Here is a 23,422-nt window from a genome sequence, read left to right as displayed (position 1 = left end):
TTTAATCTTTGTCAGGCCTTTTGTAGGGATTCGATGACTGCACCTAATTTGCAATTATTTTGGAACTTGATCAATCAGAGGACTTTGTCATTAACCTTGACTTCAGAGAAGTATATGCCAAACAGGCAGGAATTGCCCTAGTACTGGGCCCTGTGGTACTCTGCTAGTGATCAGCCTTTTTTGGAGGCAGACTCCTATATCCCATCTTCTTGGTTCCTGTCTATGAACCAGATGGGTACCCAGTGATTGACACTGGGTTTAATACCTAATTCAGTAAGCTTGTTTATAATTCCTGAATGTGCTGAATACATTGGCCAGGTTGAGGTATGGTGTATGCACCATATTGCCCTTGTCCATTGCTTAGATGGCCTTCTTGAAGAAGTCCTTAGGTTGAGTAATCATGATCTGTTGTTGATATGAGACTGAGTTGGATCTAGTGTTTGTAAGTTTCTTATGTTGTCATTTAACATACCCTTCATTATTTTTTCCATTACATATTGGACTAGTCAGGATTATACTGCGGTGGTGGTGCTGCGGTAGCGTTGTCACCTCACAGTTAGACGTTGCCCGTTCGATTCTCAGTTAGAGTGTCTTCTGTGTAGTGACATGCGTGAATGGGCGTTCCTTCGTTGAAGGTTGTGCATTAGGCCCGGCAAGCCAGTACGTAAAAATCTACTGCCAATCATTAGCGGACCAGAGTTCCGCTGTGGCGACCCCTAACCGGGAAAAGCCGAAAGACACAAACAAGCAATTAGACTAGTCAGGATTATAGAATACGACAACAGCCAGTTCACCAAAAACGTTTTATTTGCTGTACAGTCTCTAGCGCCTCAGCTCAACAAAGCCTTCAAGGAGTAAATTACAATACATCACTGTTCCCTATTTATACACACACCCATTAACTAATTACATAATTAAATAATCATTAAACAATTAAAAATCCATTACCTTTTAAAAAGACAAGTTTATATTACACTCTTCCAACAACAATCAACATTTAGTCCCTTTGGTGTAAGTGTCTGATATTTTAAAATAAAAATTAATTCCTTTCTTAAAAGTAGATTCTTTATTTTTTCTTCACTAGCTCCCTTACTATAAACCTCTTCTAGTATAGATGCCCTAAAATTAGTTACATCAGAGTTGTGGAATTTTACAAAATGTTGAGCCAAAGGGCTCTCTAACTTATTATTCTTAATGTCCCTCAGATGTTCCATTATTCTCACTTTACACATTCTTTTAGTTTGTCCTATATAGAATTTTTTGCAACCACATTTAATTGTATAAATAACTTGTTTAGTGAGACAACTAAAAGAACCCATAGATTTATAACTTTTTCCATTAATATAATAAAAAATATTTTCCACATGGGAGCAGATTTTACACTTTCCACATGGTGTTGTACCTAAACTAACTATTATTCTACCTATATGAGGAATAGGTGGTTCAAATTTAGTGTGTACTATCATATCTTTAATATTTCTCCCTCTACGGTAACTAAATATTAATTTTTTCTTAGTCATCCCACTTAATTCTTCATAATTCTGTAAAAATCGCCAAAATATGATATACAGTTCTTAATATCATTACTGCAAATATTATATGTAGATACCATAAAAATACTGTCCATATCTCCACCTTCTTCATTATGCTTTTTTTCTCTATACTTTTTATCTTGAAACTTACTATTATATCTCTTATTAAATATTTCATCTCTACTTCTCTTTAATACTTGCATATCATATTTCCAATTCTTAAACATTTCCATCGTATTATTAACTTCATTTGAAAATTCTTCTTCACTGTTGCATATTCTGGAAATTCTTAAGAATTCACCATATGGTATCGCTTCTATAGTGTGAGTAGGATGGCAACTAGTGCCCATCAAGAATTGATTAACTGAATCAAATTTTCTGTGTATGCTAGTAGATATATGTTTTCCTACAATTCCCTTTAAATTAATATCTAAAAAAGAGACATTATCTCCACATTGTATTCCATCAAAATGGATATCAAATCTATTATTTTGTATATCTTTTATAAAATTATCAATTTCAGACTTGCCTCCTTTACACAAAAAAAAAAAAATCATCTATGAACCTAAAATAATACATAACATATGTATTTACAAAATAGTGTGTATAAATACATTCAAGTTCCATCAAACCCATAAAAATATTGGCATACATGGGTGCAAAAGCTGCACCCATGGCTGTGCCCTGTATTTGATGATAAATTGTATTATAGAAACTAAAATAATTATTCTCCAGACAGAATTTTACCAATTCCATTACATAATGAGTTAATGGATAATCTCCCATTGATTTAAACAGTGCCTCTAAACCATGTATATTTTTAATATTAGTATATAAGCTACTAACATCTAATGTTAGCCAATACATATCCTCACACCACACAACATTCTTAATTTTATTTAAAAAATCAAATGAATCTTTAATATATGATGGCAATTTGACAGCTTCTTTTAGCAGCACTTCATGTAAAATAAGTCCTAGATTATGTAAAAAATAATTTCTTGCCGAAACTATCGGTCTACCCGGAGGGTTATTTATGTTTTTATGCAGCTTCGGTAAACAGTAAAACTGTGCAAAACTACAATCACTTATATTTAGCTTACATTCTACATCATTTTCATTCCAATAACCTAATCTGAGACCTTTTTGAATTAGTTCCATATAATTTTCTTTAGCCATTGTCAATTCCACTAATGAACTCTCCCTATATACTGATGTATCTGTTAACAAATTCATGCACATTTTAAAATATTGCGTGTGATGCATAATAACTATTTTATTGCCTTTATCTGAAGGCTTTACTATCAGCTCTTTTTGTTTTGAAAATTTAATTAACTCAGACCATTCATTTTTAGTTAAATTAAAATTCACAATAGAAGTATTTACATTATTTACAGTTTCATCAATCTCAAAATTTATCATAGTGGAGAAGTTCTTAATACCTTCATGTATAAAAGGTGGTACAAACTTCTTATCCCCTCTTATTTTAGAGGTATCTATTGTGCAATAAGCATTTAATTCACTAAAACATGAGACAAATGATTCATTTGTAAATTCCCGATCATCATCAAATCCACCACTGTCTAAACTACTTATTTCAAACTCTTTCTGTTCCACATTCTCATTTGCAATACAATTAAAATAGTACCATAAATGTAGTTTCCGTATAAACTTAAAGACATCAATTTTACACTGATATATTTTCGGAAAAACTGTCGGAACAAATTTTAAACCATGATTTAGCACTGTATACACATTTTCATTAATAAAACAACCTGATAAATTCACTACTTTGTTATGAACATTAAAATTAATACCATTTTGTCCTTTTGTTATCGCGCCAAGGGCGAAATGGCCCTCCCCTGTAATTCTCTTGTTCTGCATACGTTCTTTTATATTGTTGTTGCCTCCCTGCTGGTCTGTAACCGCCGAAATGTTCAGGTAGGAAGCAATCATCAGCCGGCGGCGATAAAGGGGGAAAGTCATGTTCTTTTTCACTATAGCTCGGTGCTCTATTTGGTTGTTTATCAGTGTTCCTGGTAAAACTTTCAGTTCTCGCTTGCTGATTGTCCTTCACATTCAAAAAGTTACGGTTGTAGCGTGGTCTCTGATTGGCTCCGCCGAAAAAGGCAGTACCATTTTCAAAGTCTCCCAAATCCCTTGAAATTTTATGGATTTTCTGTTCTATGCATTTGTTTTCAAGAATGTGAACCTTTTCTTGAATGTCTATCAAGCAAGATTCAAATTTAGTTCTGTCCAGTGTAGCCGATAAATTCATACATAACAAATTGATGTCTTTTTTAATATTAGCTAATTTCACAATGTCCCGCTCTATTAAAATTTTCAACCATTCTATGGAACATTGGTGCGCTGCTTTTTCCCATCTGTTCATAAATACTTTATCCATTGTGCATGAAGGAACAAAAGGTTCTGATGGAAATTTTATGGCTCGTAAGCCTCTAGGCACAATGTTCAAATCAACATACCTGCCATAGTCAGGATTATAGACTGATAGTTCCCTGGGGCTGTGGATGGCCCTGCCCCTTTGCAGTGGGATACCTACTGCAGTCCTCCATTTGTTTGGCATGAAGTCTGTTTGGAGGTTGTGTTTAAATAATGATTCTGGAGGACCTGATAGTTTCTCTTTCATACTATTAAAGAGGCATCCAGGGATTTTATTGGATCCTATCGATGCAGTGTGTTTGGCTTTGCAGAGTGCATTGGCGACCTGTTCCCTAGTAATAGTAGGGAGAGTTATGGTGGTGGGCATTTCCTGAGTGGTGTCTGGAGGGGTAAAGGAGTATAAAATTAGAGCTAAATTTCTTGGCTAATAGATTTGCTATATCTTCAAGGTCAGTACAGTTGGCCCCATTTACAATTAATTCAGTAAATTGCTGTGTGTTGCTTTTGAGGTTGCCAACATATTGAAGAAAGCTTTGTGACCGTTCTTGGCCTGGGAGGTCATTTGCAACTCATATTTGGCTTTTTGTTGTCCCCTGAGTTGCTTGTTTAGATTGATGAGGGAAATTTTACCTTGATGGGGCGTTCTACCTCCTAATTTTCACCATGATTTTCTTTCTTTTGTTGTATAGCCTATCGATGTTCAGATTCCCCCAGGGTGACTTGTTTTTGAATTAGTCTGTGCTTGTTATGGGTGGATACACTGTTTCTCTCTGCATGTATTTTCCATAAACAATTACACATGGGCAGTGGTATTCCCTGTGTCTAATTGGCTTTAAATTTTGCTAAAGTTTCACTTTATAGTGGGAAGTATGCTTTAGAATAATTCCTAAAATTTGCAGGGTTAGAAGGGGTTCCAGGTTTTAGTTTTATTTCTAAGAAGAGAGTTTTATAGTCTGCCCTGAACAGTGAAGACAATATGCTAGGGCTGATGCAGCATTCTACCATGTTTGTGAGGACCAGTTCAAGGAAGATTGTGCCCCCAGAGGAGCCATGGTATTTGTGGTGACAAAGTTCAGACACCTCTAGGCATGTGTATTAGGGGGTGGACATGACTCCCAGTCTATGGTGGTGTGGTTAATATCACCCATGAATATGATGTTGAGATGAATGGGGAGTGTGTTCAGTGCATTTAAGAATGCATTATGGGCTTCCTGGGTCATTGAGTGGGACCCATAGCTTGCAAGGACATGATGTAGGACTTTGCCTATGGTAATTTGGATGTAGAGCTCAAGTACATTTTAGTTATTGACTAGCTTTAAGTATGCATATTTTTAATTGTAGCTCTGCACTGCTGGGATGTTCTCTGTGGCTTTAAACCAAGTGTGAGTAACTGCACAAACATCCTCCAAGGTGAGGGAAGTCTGCAGGTGATGATACTTTTTGTTTAGACTCCTGCCATTGAGTAGTAATACTGTTAGATGTTCTTGTGCTTGTTTTGCTATGTCAAAAGGTTTATGAGATTGGCAATGCCTATAAAAAGGCACTATGGGAAAGGACAAGGTTTTAAGCAGTATGCAAAAGCCTAAACGGGATAGCTGCAAACCATCGCCAGTAAAGCGAAAGGAAAGCATTTTTATTTATTCATGTTAAACTTGTGGGTGGGCATCTCTTTACATATTTATTAACCAATAAGAAGATATTTATTGCTGAAAGTTGACAGGCTACTCCCCCTCTAAATGACCAGGCTGCTCTGATGCACACACATTTGTCACTGTAGTTATTTAACATAGTAACAAGTTTGGCATGTTAACTGAGAAATCCCAATTAGGTAATCGGAGGGGGGGTAACAATTTTGTACCTTGTGCCAAGAGAGAAGACTGAATTGTTGAGGAGCTTTTCCAGCTTTCTTGCCTGGAAATGAATGTGCACGTGTGTGTGTGTGTGTGTGTGTGTGTGTGTGTGTGTGTGTGTGTGTGTGTGTGTGTGTGTGTGTGTGTGTGTCTGTGACAGACACTAAAACCCAAAATGGTGAAAAAGATAACTGAGAAGTTAGGCAAAAGACTAAGCTCAGTAGTGTGTTCTTTCTGAAGTCTGTTCTTGGCTTTGAATAGTGTAGGCCCATAACCAGGGTAACAGTGCCTATTTCCACATGCTCTTGAGGTCAAGCTGTGCTTAGTGAGTAGTTTAGTAATTCATATTTGAGCATCTTTTTACTTTTTTATATATATTTTGGTCTGTTTAGAACTTACTCAAAACACCATACTGATTGTGTCCATCAGAGTTTTAAATTTTTAACCTAGATAATTATTTGTGGATAGTGACATGAAGAGGATCTAATGAACATAGCTCCTGCCCACCATCTTGTTATTTAAGTTATGACAGAAATTAAATAAAAATATTTCACTAGCCTTTTATAATATTATAATATATAATATTATAATATTTAATCTCAGTATTATTAAACAATGATTTATAAATTAGTTTTGGCTTAACTGAATATAATTGCATTTACCTGTTAATCCTCTACACTAGAATATTCCTGGAAATATTTGATTCAAACTAATTATCCATTTTTTTCCAAAACAAAATAGTCTGTAAGTTAACCTTTTAGGAGAATAATTCTGTGGAAATCACTAAAGTTTGCAATTTATGATCTACAAAAGATTGGGAAAATAAACAATTAAAATGATATATGTTTTTCAAGATGTATTGAGATGATTAATGCTGATTGTCAACATATTTCTTATCACTGTAAATTCATATATGAAGTTTGGGAGAGATTCCACTTTTTTCTTCAAATCTTGAAAGCAGATAGATTTAAAATATCAAATCCATTTGTATTATTTAATGAATCAACTCCCATATATATCAGATAAGATCAGTTGCAAACTCCTTTGGAGTCTTTTAGCTGTGGTTAGACAGAGAATTACAAGAAATTGAAACAAAATATATTGCCATTCCTTTTTCTTTAATATAACTGCTATTGTTTATGAAAGAGAAATTAACACAACTTGAACGAGAATGAATACATTTTGGTCAACACTGGAAATATTAAACTATTTGTTTAAATGGGGCTGTGCCATATTGTTTAAAGAAATGTACAACATTAATATTATTTAAATAAAATGGTGCACCATGAAATAGTGTAAATAGATAGCACTGATGTTTTGTTAAATTTTCTTGCATTATTTTACTTAGAAATGAGAATAAGTTTATCACTAATATGTTTTACTGCAACAGCTAACGCCTAAGATGCTGTTATTTGTATTTATGGAGTATGATGTTTAAAGGAAACTATTGTCTCAACTATTATAATGAATAAAACATTATAAAGAGAACTTATACATATCTAGTCTTTCTGACTATTTCAGTTATATCTGTGCAAGTGTCTCTAATCCTTTCCGTATTCTTTTGCTTCTACCTATCCTTTTGTCTACCTATCTTATTGTAGTTGGTTTACTGGTGGGAGTTTCTGAGCTATTATTTATTACCATTCACCCGTGGAAGTGTCTTTGGTTTTAATGGAGAGAGCTCGGGAGGTATTATTATTATTATTATTATTATTATTGAAGTTTCTGTTTCCTATACAGACCAAACGAGTAAAAGAGCTAAAGGAACTGAAGAATGAGAAGAAAGCCTTGCTTCCAGCAAGGCCTGAGAGTAAACTATGACAATAGATATACTAAAGAGAAGAGAGATATTGCTCCTACTGCTAAAAAGTACTGAAGAAGCTAAAGACATAAACAACTCTTACAGCCACAAAGACCTAAGAAGATAGGGTGTGTAAAGATAAACCTAATTTGTATAGTAATGATGTGAGTTATTAGACTTTGAAGAGAAGGAGAGATCCCATCAGAGTTTTACAAATTTCTGTTGGAGATAACAGCATGCTACTGTTGTTATCTTATACCTGGGATTAGAGGGTGGGATGAAAATAGGTAATAAAGGAATTGGTGCTGAATGTACATTGTATGCATTGATTCTACTGTATGGAAATGAAAGTCAATTATGCAAGAGAAGTAATGTGAGAGGATGGGTTTTTGTAGACTGTAAAAGGTCACGGGGGAATTTATACTTAGTCCTGCAAAAGGAAAGATGTTGTAGTAGGAAGGATGGGGGTGGGGACAGTGGAGTGAAGCACATATGAGCACAGCAAGATGGAGTAAAGGCAAGTATTCTCACCCCCAGGGATATTTACAAAATGATCAGCAGCTCATTTTCCACTGAATAGCCAACAGAAATTCTGGAAAGGTAGACTTATAAACTATGAATGAAATATATGTAGTCAGACATGGAAGCAGTCAGCCTGCTAAGCCTCAGAACAATGCAAGTGAGGTGGAGCCTAGATGGCCAACTGAGAACAGTGAATTTTAAGAGCTCCATATACTAGTATAATAATATAGGAAAATGTTATTATTTTCAAGTTTAAAACATCAGAAATCTATAGATAAATTACTAAACTACATAAATATCAATTTTGGTGGAGATATACAAACTTTTTCCTATCAGGTAACTTGGAGATATATTGAGTCACTAAATATGAACAACTCCAGGAATTCTCATCCAGATGCTGCTTTGAAAAAAGAACTGCAATTGATGATATCTACCTTACAGGAACTATCTTTGAAGATGGACGGCTTTAAAAATTACTTAGAAAACCTCAAATTAAATTCTCAAACACAGACTGATACTCTTAAGGAACTATTACAGCAACACCATACAAAATAACAAATATAGAGACTTCCCTAAATGACAGTGAAGGGAGACGCAAAGAGGAGGAATTCCAAAAAGGATTTCTGCTTAAACAGAATACATGGCCGCTTAACAAAATAGATGACTTAGAAAACAGGGAAAGGAGAAACAACATAAGGATCTTTGGTCTGCCTGAAAACACTGAAGGAGAAGACATTATTTCATTCTTAACAACCTGGATTCTTGAATTTTTAGACTTGAAAAGCGGGACTTTCATTTGGAATTGAAAGGGCACATAGAGCTCTCAGGAAACCTGCTTCTAATTCAACAAATACTAGATCCATAGTTATAATTTTTTTTCATTTCTGGACAAGGAACTAATATTAAAATCTGCTTGGAGAAAAATCACCCTTAAAATACAATCAAAGCCTGATAAGGGTTGGCAATGATTATTCTTCCAGAATACTAGAACAAAGGAAAAAAGTCTGGCCAATAATAAAACTGTTGAAACAAAAGAACATTAAAGCACAGCTGGCCTTTCCAGCCAAGATAAAAATATGTTTTGCCAATGAGATGAGAACCTTTAATGACTTAGAAGAAGCTACTATATTTATCAAAAACAACAACATAGTGTCTATTCCACATGGAATGGAATGAATGGCCCCTACTCTTAAAAGAATAAAAGAAACAAATTCTTGGACTGACGCTAGAAAGAAGAAACAAAAATTGATTCCAAGATAGCTGTCCCAAAAAATAACTCTTACAACTACATCTCTCAAAGTATCAACTGATATGGTACATTACTTGTCATCTGTTTTTATTTAAAAAAAGGAGGGATTCTTAAACAACTGAGAAACAGTAATGATTTATGCAGAATGTTCAAAAGAGTCCAATAATTCTTCACAAACAAAGGTTGGTCAAAATGGGTTACTATTTATATTATACATAAGCCAAACAAAGCAACATATAATACAAACATAGAAGTTTCTATTCCCCTACTTGAACTCAATTAATACTTATCATGTTCATTTTTCATTGATTTTACTTATAATAATTTAAGTAATTAATGAACTAATTCAACAAGGTACCATTAATCAGAGTTCAGACTCAAATGTAACAAATTAACATCATATATAACAGCATTAACAGTAGAGTATTTAGAAAAAAAATGCTGTCATGCAGACTAATGCCTTCTTCAGTTAAAGTATGATTTAAAAATGTCATGTATATCCTGGTTAAATAATAGTAGCAAGCTCTTAGTACAAATTACATATTTATTCTGTCTAAATATAGTTAATATCAATTATGGCAGGTATCACAGCTACGAGTGCTGCTGTTTGATGAATCCTGATATGGTGTGCATGGATGCAGCTGTGTCTGGCAGCTAGTACAAATGCCATTATTATTCTGTCTAAACATAATTAATATCAATTATGGCAGGTATCATAGCTTTGAGTGCTGTTTGATTAAGCCTGACATGGTGTATGTGGATGCAGCTGTGTCTGACAGCTGTTATATGTTGCCGTTTCCGTCTCCGGGAAGGTGTGGGTTGCGGCTTGTGATCAAGTTTTACTGATGCTTGTGTATTAGGAAGAGACATTTGGTGTTTTAGCCTGGATTCAGGGGAAGGAAAGGATAGAACTGTGATTTTGGATATTTTGGCAGAGAATGGATTGTTTGTAAGTCTGCTGAGTGAGACGTGGAAGGGCTGGAGGAGTGTGTTGTCTCTTGTTGTGGCGGCTTGTTGGGAGGTTTTTTTTTATCTGTTTGATCTCTGTTCTTTTCCTGGCTGCTGCCTTGCTGAAAGGGAGGGAATTTAGGCTTGAAGTTGCAGTGAAGTGAAGCTTTGCTTCAGGTGCATTGTGAGCCTCTGGTATGCAGTAGACAGACACACTAACAGAAACAGATGCTCCCAGGTTGCTATGGTAATGGAGACAGAGTGACGATAATGCTTAATGGCTCTGAGGAGTCTCCGAGATGATTCTTGGCAATGACGTTTTTGGTTTAAAAAAAAAAAACTATATATATATATATATATATATATATATATATATATGTATATATATATATATATATATATATATATATATATATATATATATATATGTATATATATATATATGTGTATATATATATATATATATATATATATATATATATATATATATATATATATATATATATATGTATATACATATATATATATATATATATATATATATATATATATATATATATATATATAAATAATAAAAGGGCTGTTTTAAACCACATGTACACATACTGATGGTCTCCCAACACTTCGTTTAGCTCATTAAATTGATTCTTGATAAGGAAAAAAAATTAAGAGCAATTTTATATTTAAAATGTATTTTGGTCCAACTACATTAAGGACTTACATAAGAGTGGAAGTCTGAGTTATTGTGAAATACTAAGAGCTCTTGGTCTTGTGCAGTACCCTATGCAGGTTTCTGGGAGGTGAGCTTGCTTGGACATGTTGGGCATATGGGGATAGCTGATTCTAGAGTGTGTTGGGTTGTCAGGAAGTGCTAGAGAGCCATCAGATTTCCTTCATGGAAGTATATATAGGAATGTAAAGTGTGTTGGGTGGTTCGCTGGCAGAGTGGCCACTCATGGAACAGGCTGGTAAAATGGAACAGGACAAATATTGGTTTGGATATTTTAAGAACAGCCTGGAAACACACCCCATGAACTAGTGAATGATGTTCTGGCAAAACTGGATGGGCATTGTTGCCCATGCTTGAAGTACTGATATGTGTGTATGTAAGGATGGAAATATACTTATAAAAAATAAGAAACTAGAAGGGTCTCATAATTTAAAGTCTATGGACTGTATAAACATGCTTGGAAGGAGCTAATAATAAGAATAAATATTACAGCTTGTGGTCTCTCAAATAACTAAGCAACATCCAAAAAAATACCACACAATAGTTATGTAATATATCATTTTAGTAAATCTAGACATAAAATATATAATCGTCGTATAAGATGAAGCAGTCTGCTAAATTTAGATATTAAAGACAGGATTTAATAACATGGGCTTGTGTATAATAACACTACTGTCTTAACTTGCCATAAATGACATATACTACATTGAACATCTAGGGGAAGCATGATGATTTTCTTATATAAGTAAATATGCATAACAAGTCATGTAATTGCTTAAACTTGAATTGTAGTTTTTGTAACTCATCTTGATCATATATAATACTTAAGCGGTTACCAAGGTAACTAATGTTTTATTCATGACATCAAACTGACAAAGTTGTTCAAGAGAAACAATAGAAGCCTGAACTTGAAATGTCACAGAATGTAAGAATCATATTCTGAACAAATAGTATTAAATTGACAATAATCACTCAGTCTAACCTTTGCTGATTATGCAAAATAGAATGTTGCTATTTAAATCTAAAAATGTTCAGTGTATGCCATACAGTGGCAGTTTATGAATATGGGAAGGGAACTTGTAATCATTAATCACAATAAGTGAATTTGTTGTTTTTAACCTATAATTTCACTCATTTTATAATAAGAAATGACAGATAAGAAACTCCTTATGTGTAGGAAATGGGGGGAAGAGGGATGCACTGATAATTAAAATGCACTAGCTTTCATCAATGTTTACATAAAACAAGCTTGATGCTTTAAGTAAGTTAGCAACAAACAAAGTGATTACTTAAATGCTGGCAAACAATGAAATATAACTTCTGATATATCTAGTAAAATGCATTGTATTATAAACATTAGGTATAAATATTATTGCCATCTATTTATATTAAGTAATACGTTTTGAAAGACTTCATCAGTAAGGGTGAATATGTTAAGTAACTGTGTGCTATAATCTTTTACTGGTTTTATATATGATACATCCTACTTTATTATGATTGAATTGCTTGTCATCTATCTTTCATGTAAATATTAATTGCTTATGCAATAAGTAGACATTTATATTGTATTAGAATTCTGTCTAATCTACAATAGCACTATATCTGTTCAAAATAATATAAATATTGCTTATTCCTATTACAAATATTATTCATATGATAATTCAATTTATGGAGATCAGATGTTATGGATTGTCAAAATATGAGTGATAATCTGATGGACTTAGGTTTATCCATCAGATTAGGAATGATTTTCATTCCATGGCTAGTGCAGATCTTAGTTTTATTAAGATTTATTAGTTTAACTTTATTTCACAAAAACCTTTTTAGTATGTCTGACCAAAACATTACTTTATCGGTAAACACTCAAAGTATAAAACTGATAATTTCCTTTAAAAGCTCAAACATATACTTTATAGTTATCAGAGGAAATATTTAATAGTCACAATAAAACAAAAAATACAGTCTAAATAACCTAAGATGGATTTAACTTTATTATCTTTAAATACCAATGGCTTAAACAATCCTAGCAAGAGATCAAATCTACTGAAATATTTAAAATTGAACAAAGCACAATTGTCTTCCTTCAAGAAACTCATTTCAAAACAAATGACAATTACAAATGGAATCCTAAGGAATATATGATATTGGTGCAATCTACTTATAAGGCAAAGACAAAAGGGGTAACAATTTTATGGAAAACAAATGTGATTAACCCAGAAATCATTTATAAGTATGAACATAAAGAAGGCCTTATGGCATTAGTAATAGTTAAATATAATAACAGAATATGGACCCTAACCAATCTATACTGGTTCCTAGGTATTGGATCAGGAACTATTAAAAAACACTTAGATTAAATTTCCAAAAATTATAAAGGCAACTTAATATTAGGAGGGGATTTTAACTGTATATTTGCTATTTCTAAAGCTACAAACAAAAGACTGCTGCATACATCTGCTGTATCAAAAGCTTTAAATACGTGAGTAGAATCATTTCATCTTATAGATACATTCAAATTTAAAGAAGATAAATCTTTGTTGTTTTCCCATAAAGATCACAGATTTGGTACACAAACTAGAATAGATAAAATATTTGCTGCCTATGACTTACAATCTAAAATCATTAATTTCTCAATCACTCCCTGCCCCTTTTCACACCACAATTCATTGATACTAAAACTTCAAAATGGGTACAAACCATTAATCTTTAACTCCAGAATTCCAGCATATATAACTAAAATTAAAGAGTTCAACCCCCTCGCTATTATCTGAATTACAGTTCTTCTTCAATATTAATTACACCACAGAGATAAATAAAATAATGATATGGGACTCAGTAAAAGCTTACATATATTGTAAAACCCTAACTTGGTATAAAAAAATCAGAGAACGGGATTCTGAATTATTAGATCTACAATCCAAACTTTTGTCAGTAAAAGCTGAACAAAATCAAAATCATTTGGAGATGAAAAAGAAAGTAGAAGTATTAAACAATAAATACAACAAAATTCTAACACATAAAACTAGTTTAGCTTTAGAAAAACTAAAAATTAATACCTTGGCCACTTCTCCCAAATATCTACATAATTTATCCACAAGAATCAAAATACAATCAAAAGCTAACTAAATTAAAAGTATCTTCCATGAAAAGAAAGGGAAAAAATTCTCGTATATAGGTGACATTCTTGATGCCTATAGAAATCACTATATGGAACATTTCCAAAAAGAAAATATACATATTGCTCAATTAAATCTAGATGAAAAATGTTCAAATATAAAAAAATATACCAGAAAAATTAAAACCAGATCTGCAAATACCCATATCCTACAAATAAATTACAGATACAATAAAAGAGGGTAAAAATAATAAAGCTCCAGGTATAGATGGCATAATTATGGAAATATATAAACTTTTTCCTTCAAAGATACTATCCCTCTTCCATAAAATTCTATTACAAATTCAGTCACAGGCTTTAATTCCACCCTCTTGGAGATATTCCTTAATCACACCAATCTTAAAGGAAAACAAATCCCCAAACCTCTGTACCTCACATAGACGTATATAATTATTAAATAATTACTATAAGATATTTATGACAATATTAACTAACAGAATGAAAATACCACTATCCAAAGTAATAAATAATGATCAAACTGGATTTAGATATCATAGACACACACATGACAATATTAAAAGGATGATTTCTCTTATAGATTATGTTAATAAAGAAAATAAAGGAACACTCATAATTTACTTAGATATAGAAAAAGCCTTTGAGTCCCTAAATTGGGACTATTTATTCAAAATTCTGGTGTTATTTGAATTTCCTCCTTCCTTTATCAATCTACTAAAGAATATATATACAAATAATTTAGCTAATGTTAAGCTAGGTCCTTTCACCTCTGAATCTATACATATAGCAAAGGGTACTAAATAAGGATGTCCCATGTCACCGATTCTCTTTGCTTTGGATAATGAAATATTGGCAGATTCAATACATAACAATACAAAAATCAAAGGAGTAGATGTTTATGAACAATACAATTCTAAAGTAATGCTTTTTGCTGATGACATATTATTAATATTATGCAATACAAAAGAGACATTAGAAGAATTATATATTTTAACTGATGCATTTTACATGACTTCAGGACGCCATTTCAGTAAATCAAAATCAAATTTTTTTATTTTTAAATAAATAAAAAAAAAAGAATTGCAGACGAAGGGGAATCAGATTATAGGGAAACAACAACCTACCTTAAAATATCTAGGAATTCAGTTAGGCAATGATAATAATGAATAAGTCTCAAAAAACTACAGTAATATCATCAATACAATTAAAATCTCTGCAGAAAAGTGGAACAAAATAATATTAACATTTGAAGATAGACTACAATTAATAAAAATGGTTTTACTACCCAAGATTATATATATATAGCTTAGGCAATACAACTGTTACCAGAAAGGAATATATTCAAATAAATAAACTCATGCTGAATACATTTTTTATGGTTTCCCAAAAGAAACAGAATAGCTTTAATACATCATATCAGATCATGGAAACAGGGACAATTAAACTTTCCTGATATAGAAACATATATAAAAGCATCAATATCTAACACAATCTCCGACTGGATAAGTCCAAATTATTCTGCAAATTGGAAATAATTACTAACTGTAATATCAATAAATGAATTTGATTTACAAAAAAAATTTCAAATAGATAAAAACAATTTGCAATGGCACATATATATTAGTATGCAATATAACATAACTAAGCCCACTAAAACTCTTATGATTAATTATAACATTGACTTGTTTAGGAAAATTATTAATGCAAATATAGATTTAAAAATCTAGTTTGATCTTTTAACACCATTCATAGTTACAAAGAGCTATCCACATAAAATACACAGAGAAATAATTAATTCCTGGGAAGAGAAAGGATTTGTTTGTTGGTTTCAATGTATCAAAGAACTAAAAGTTCTGGATATGCAAACAATAGAAACATACAAAATTCCACAACAAGATTAGCTAACTATGCAAAGCATTCTGACGTATTTGCAAGATTTATGCAGAATAATTAGTAATTCTTCATTTAAAAAATACCTAAATATGCAAAATACCTATATGAAATCATATGTAATGATTATGACATGGGAAATGGTATTTTGAAATTTTACAAGATATTGATAAATTATAAAACAATACCCAAATTCTCATATTGGAATTATATAACAAAAGAGACACTCATTATAGCTAACTGAAGAAATTAAATCAAATATTTTATTATCAATAAAACGTACATCCTTTACACAATACTGGAAAGTTTTTAATTGGAAATGCTTGCACAAAGCATTCTTAACTCAGATAGAATTATGAAAATTAATTATTCCACAAAGGGAATATGTTGGAGGTGTGAGCAAATACATAATGCAGATTGGAATCACATTTTTTTCGACTGTGTTAAAATTAAGCCATTTTGGAATGGTATTAAAAACTTTTTATTTAATAAATTGTTTAACTTATCTAAAGCTCTAGTGTTATTAAATGTGTACAAGGTCTTCATTTGAATGAGTCAAATATGTATCTAGTATGGACAATACTTGCAATCTCAAGGAAGTATATAACAAAAAGATGGAATACAAACATAATACTGACTTTGGAAGACTTCTACAGGCTACTGAAGACCGCAGCATTGTTGGAAATTAAAATTAAAGAATTAAGGAATCATCCTAAGCCATTTATTAACAATCCATGGGAAAAAATCTTATCATCGACTGACACTTTACAATAACTGAACAGATACACCCTGATAACTGGATTGTTATACCTATAAAGTAATTGTATATATTGAGCTCTGCTATACTGCCAGGCTGATGTAAATAGTGTACATCGTTATTAAGATGTTATATACAAATACTATGGAATTTATTCAACTGTATTTGAAAAATAAAACATTTTTGAGGAAAAATAATGCAGGTTTGTTTATTAGTAGTAGTTTATATCTAATAGGTAATGGCAAGGTTTGTACTGTTTGTATCGAGAATGGTAACAATATTTTTCCTGAGGGTAGAAACACGCAAGGCTTTTATGTTTATAAACTATACCAATTTTGACAACAAGCTGTTTTACATAATTTGCCAAGTGGAAGAAAACAATAAAAGTTATTGTACAAGAGAAGTATACTATACTTGAAAACAACTTATTAGCTTTCCTTAAAGTGGGCAGGAGAGGGGTTAGCCATCTATGTTTTCATAATAGGTTGAATAAACAGAAAGGAGTAGCAAATCCAGTGATACAGACACATCTTACTCTCAGCATTTGAAAGCAGTACATATAGAAAAAACAGTTTATGTATGACCTGATACAGGAAATTCTCCAAACACTGACTGTAAACTTATCACCAGACCCTTGTTTTTGGGGGGAAGATAAGTGTCACTGTTACTAGAAACTACATCTGCAATTTCCATACACTTACAGCATAAATGCATGTTTATAATCTTGCATATCAGTCAGTGGTCCAAATACTGTCAAACAGCTGAGTTATGCCTGTGTTGTCTTTTTACTGAGAACAGTGTACACTTGGTGTAGACGTTACTGAATCCCAGGAGTGAGCTTTACATGTTAGTAGAGGAAGAAACATTAATTTTGCCTGTCTTTGGATATCACTCTCCATTCAGTCTACTGGGCCTTCCTGTAAAAATGCATACAATAAATTAGTTGATTTCAATATCCTTTTAAATAGCAGATACTTACTATGCAACTTGCAGCTGTTTATTTTTGTGAGTAATGGATATTAATACTCAGATCAGCTCATATACCCAGTAAAGAAATTAGTTAATAAATTAAATGAATGATGCATTCATATGGTAGTCAACTTGTAGTATCATAAAAATGAGACATATGTATGCAACATAACTCTCAACTTCTTAGCACAAGAAATCTGGATAAAGCCTAACAGGGAGACAAAGGCCTAAAATACTGACACATTTAAAATATTGCTCTTATAAACTTAGTTTCTAGAATAACAGGATTTGTTTTAGCATGCATTTTCTGAAGGATGTGAAGTCTGAAATGCCCTTGTTTTAGTGACTTAAACCCTCAGTGATTAGCCAGAAAACCACAAATTTTATGAAGAACAGACCAAAAATATGAGGCAAAAATTGGGGTGTCCTGTGAAAATATGAACAGTTAAAGGTACTGTATGCAAGAGCAGCATAAGGAGAAATCAACACAAACAGAAACACCAGTTAGTAAATGGATACTAAGTACCAGCTCTTGTCGTAAACCTTTTCACTTATTCATCTATCAAGACATTCAAAAAGCATTACTAGCCAGATGATAGACTGACTTCTGCTCTAGAGTCCGATTTTAATAAATGCTTTATAGATAAAACAGACAAGTCTGAAATATACATTTTGGGAAAGAATTGTATTACAGTTATAGTAATCTGAAAGCTTGATATTACCCACTGTCTCTTAGAAACTATTATAAGTAGTTTTACCTTTTAAGCTCTTCACATTTTGTTTTCAGGTTACAAAGTTAAGGTTCATAGGTTCATAGGTAGGTACTAGGCTATCAGCCCAAGGGCCTACGTAAGCCTATCCAACAAGGTTCCATGGTTTATGCCACCCAAGAAAGTTATTTTCCTGTGCCTCTGTTGAGTAGAGACACAGAAGTGATCCCCGGGGTGTATTTCCTATTTCCCATCCACTCATTAAGATTTTTCTTGAAGAGTGCTAATGAAGAACTTTGCTTGACATAGATGGGTAGCTTATTCCAGAGTATGGGAAGTCTCTGGGACAGGAATCTATTCCTCCAGCATGTCCTGTTTATTGTGGTGACAAGGTTTAGGTCCCTAGAGCATGTAGTTCGGAGGGATTGGGATTTATTTAGGTGTAGCATATCCAACAGCTCTGGGTTTGACATAGCTTTATATGTTAGGCAGAGATCACCTCGGAGTAGGCAATATACTACAGAGTAAAGCTGGAGTTTTTTGAGTCAGTCTGAGGCCAGTAATCCTCTTTATGAGGTACTTCTGTGGCCTTTCCAGCTGCTGCAGTTGTCTTGTGAGATACATTCCAAAAGGGGCGTTGTACTCTACAATGGGTCTAATGAGTGTCGAGTAGAGGGGAACAATGACCTCTTTTTTCCTGGATGAGAACCCTTTTATGATGAGAAGTGCCACGTAGAAGGACTTCCTGACTACTGTTGCAATGTGACTATCAAAGGAGAGACTACTGTCCACCTGGGTCCCAAGGTCTCTTATCACGCATTCAGTGTTAAGTAGATTGCTGGCTATGTGGTAGTTCATGGGTACAGAGTTTTTACCAAAGGGCATGACACTGCACTTTTTGGCATTGAGCTTGAGGCCATGGCTCTGACATCAAGCATCTGTCTCAGTGAGGCCCTTCTGTAGGACGTCCACATCATTTGGGGACCTGACTATGGCTCCTAGTTTGCAGTCATCTGTGAACTTCATTAGCCAGAGGCCTTCTGTGTTAGCCTGTACTTCAGAGAAGTAGATACCAAACAGGAGAGGTCTCAGGATGGAACCCTGTGGTACTCCACTTGTCACTGCTTTGAGGTCAGATTTGGAGTCTGCAACTTTTACAGTGTGGGTTCTGTCAGTAAATATATCCTTTTCTAGGAATAGAAGCCAGTATATCCCAAAAATACTTTCCTTCTTGGGGATGTGAATGGCAAAGAATATCCTTGAGCAATGGTCATAAACTGTCCATTTTACAGCATTCTTCTTGAATCCTAGGATCTTTAGTTATTGCAGAGAAGTGTGAGTAATTGGATGAATGAAAACAGAGAAAGGGAAATGTATGAAATGTAGGGACTGATTTTTTTCTTTTTAATTTGGATACAGAAGTTAGAGAAAGGGGAGACACACTTATGAAATAATATTCAATGCCTCACAGCAGTAAATTCTTAAGTTTAGTTCCTAAACAGGGTACATTCCATACATAATCTGCTTGTTTGCATATCTGCAAGGGTTTTTGCCAGATGCTGCAGTTTCATAGCATACCCAAGAACATGGCATAAATTAATCCTCTGAAATGCCAAGTTACTATCTATGTGTGGTTGTGAATGTGTGTGTGTGTGTGTGTGTGTGTGTGTGTGTGTGTGTGTGTGTGTGTGTGCGTGTGTGTGTGTGTGTGTGTGTGTATATATATATATATATATATATATCATGTAAAGAACTTACTTACAAGCTGTCTAGACTTACTCTGCCTTGTACCTGTGTAGTAATAGGATAGCATCTGACTTCAATACTGAAATGGATAAAGTATCAAAATAAGAAAAAGTAATGAATAAAAGTGGAACTGTGAGTAACTTTGTTTGATAAACCATATCTGTATGATAAAATATGAATTTTCTGACTATAAAAACAAAGATAGGGAAAAGAAAACTTCAGAAAAGAATATACTAGGGACAGCATAGAATATCACTGTTGTAGGAAAAGGTGAATGTTGTTAAAAGATGGTGGTTACTCATTCACTCATGGTGCAAGTAAATTAAGCAAAAACAGGGGGGTGGGGATATGTTGGTGTGTGTCTGTGGATGTGTGTGAGTGAATGTCTGTAGGACATGAATGAAGCTGGATTAATGTGTGTGTGTGTGTGTGTGTGTGTGTGTGTGTGTGTGTGTGTGTGTGTGTGTGTGTGTGTGTGTGTGTGTGTTTGTGTGTATATGTGCATTTGTGTGCATGTGTGTGTGTGTTTGTGTGTTTGTGTGTATATGTGCATTTGTGTGCATGTGCATGTGTATCGGTGTGTACCCTGTGTGTCTGCCTGATGTGAAGCCAGGGCTAATGCCAGGCTAAAGAGGAGGGGAGGATCTATATCAGATCATTGAATGAACTAGTTAGTGAACGTTTATTAGTCGAACACTAATAAGCCAAAACACTAAATAGCGAACGTTTGTTTAAGTAAAATGTTTTGCTGGAAAAACAACCAGTCAAGCATCATCAGGCATTTGCTGTCTTCCCCACTGTAGTGTGATCTTGGAGTTGGTATATTTAGTTAAGGGGTGTGTGGGCACAGTCCCCTACATTGGGATTGTGGTGGGCGTAGACCCCCATTATGATGGGTTTTGTTTGGTGATGATTTTCTGTGGTTTGCTGGGTTAGTCATCTGGTTTTTAAACCATGAAATGTTTCTCTCAAACAAACATTCACTACTTAGAGTTTTTGCTTACTACTGTTTGACTAATGTGTTTGGTAAACAGTACATTCAATTATGTCATATAGACCCTAAAGGAGAATGTCTATGAAATGTGTTGATGCCAGGCTGAAAGAAACACTAATGTATTATTTTCTCTAAATCCGGTAAAAAACAGACACAGTCACGAGTAAAAAACAGACACAGTCACGAATGCAGTATCCAGTACTAAAAGATTTTAATTCAAGTGCACAGAACACAAGCACTTTCACTATAATAGCTTCATCAGGTGTTTAAAATGCACAGTAAAACACATCTCATATAAAGCACTAAGGTAACAATCACATGATACATTCCAATCACAATTTAAAAGCATATTACATACAAAATACCAGCATATAATTTAATAGCACATAAAAACATAAATAAAACATAAATACATTAGTGAAAGTTGCACTATCTTCTCAAATGTCTATTTTTAAGTCAGGGTCTCAGGGGTACAGATTCATTAAAACCATGCCCCGAGTCCCCCCTCAACCTAACAATCCATGTAGACTCTAAGTCTTCAGTCTTATTAGCTATATCACCTAACCTGGAACTCTGATATTCTACCGATGACCAGGAACTTGAACATATAGGTGTTGTCTGTGTTCATGACATGTTTAGCCAGTGGATTAACCTTGTTGTGTTTATTTATATTGTAAACATGTTCTCTTACACGTTCTTTAAATGTTCTATTGGTCTTCCCTATATAGAATCCCATACATTTAGCACAATAAGCAAGATAAACCACGTTTAGTCAAACATGTGGCATGTACTTTTAAAGTATACATTTTCCTCTGGTCAGGATGATAAAATTCAGCACTGGTTTCAATATAAGAACAAAAATTGCACCGCACACATGGCCTAGTGCCATATTCACAATCTTCAGCAGATGTTCCCTTTTTAAGGACTTACTATTCCTAAACTGAAACCTAGGATCATCATCTATAAGTTTGGCTACATCAGGATCAGTAACTAAAACTTTCCAATGCTTCCTAATTTGTGTTTTATTTATGTTTTTATGTGCTATTAAATTATATACTGGTATTTTGACTTCATGGATCTTTGAGTTGGACTCTGGTTCTACAAACTCAGGAGTTAATTCTATGAACAATGGCAGCAAGTTGAATAATTTTTTGACTGATATTACTGTTTGTGTCAACCCTTTACTTGGCTGCTCTATGGAGGGTGGCTCTAATGGAAGCAGTAATGTTGATATTATTGTTTTAAAGACTCATTTATTTGCTCTAGATAAAGAGTTGTATAAACTGAAGAGAAGTCAATTTCAGAAATTTCATCTGGAGGTATGCCTGGTTGAAAACATTGTGCCGAGAGGCTTACACATTTTGAAAATGCCTTCCCATGTTAATGGTGATAATCTGCTTCTGCTTGAGTGGCAGAAGGTTAATATTCAAGCAAGCTTTAGTTATCTCAGGCTTCTGATACAAGCCGCAGAAAGGGAGATTAACACATTAACTGACTCTGTGAATATCAAATATTTGCAATTGCTGAAAATATATCCAGATGCTGTTTTAGACCAAAATCTGACTGACATGCTGAATTCCCTTTCTGTGTATGAGGCCAAGTTACAGAAAGGCAAAATTAGCAAAATATGCCATGATCGACGAGATTTCCATGCAGGGAATGTCTTTACCTGGCCTAGAGAAGATGTACCTGAGTCTAGAGTTGAGGCCGGTTCTACGGACTTGACTGTAGATGGCAGCATTGTTGGTTCGGAGGCATCAAATGCCAATAATGCAAGTTCATTGGACGCTAGGGAAGCATACTTGACAGCAGATGGCACTGTCACCACATCGGAGATGTTTTGTGTGAGTGATGCGAGATCAACAAGTGGAAATTAAGTACCTCAACCATTAGATAATGCTGCAGCTCCATGCAGGGACTTGGGAGCTCACAAAAAAAGTTATTGTCACCATGGCTCAAGTTCATAGGGATTCCACAATGGTTAAAAGCATTAACACAGCAACTGAGCTAGTTGGTATGGGTTCTGACCTTGTGAGCTCTTTTGGGCAATATGACCTCCATTTTCCATTGCCTGTGAAAGAGCAGAACTTCAAGTTTATAAAAGAATGACAGAGAGGGAGAAATCGGAGTCACAACAAAAGGAAACTGGAAGGGAATATAAACAGAACACCATCAAGAAAGCATTTTT

Source organism: Protopterus annectens, chromosome 1.part1, assembly GCF_019279795.1.
Source record: "Protopterus annectens isolate FY-2018-M chromosome 1.part1, PAN1.0, whole genome shotgun sequence".
Lineage (NCBI taxonomy): Eukaryota > Metazoa > Chordata > Ceratodontiformes > Protopteridae > Protopterus > Protopterus annectens.
This window is presented reverse-complemented; position numbering follows the sequence as displayed.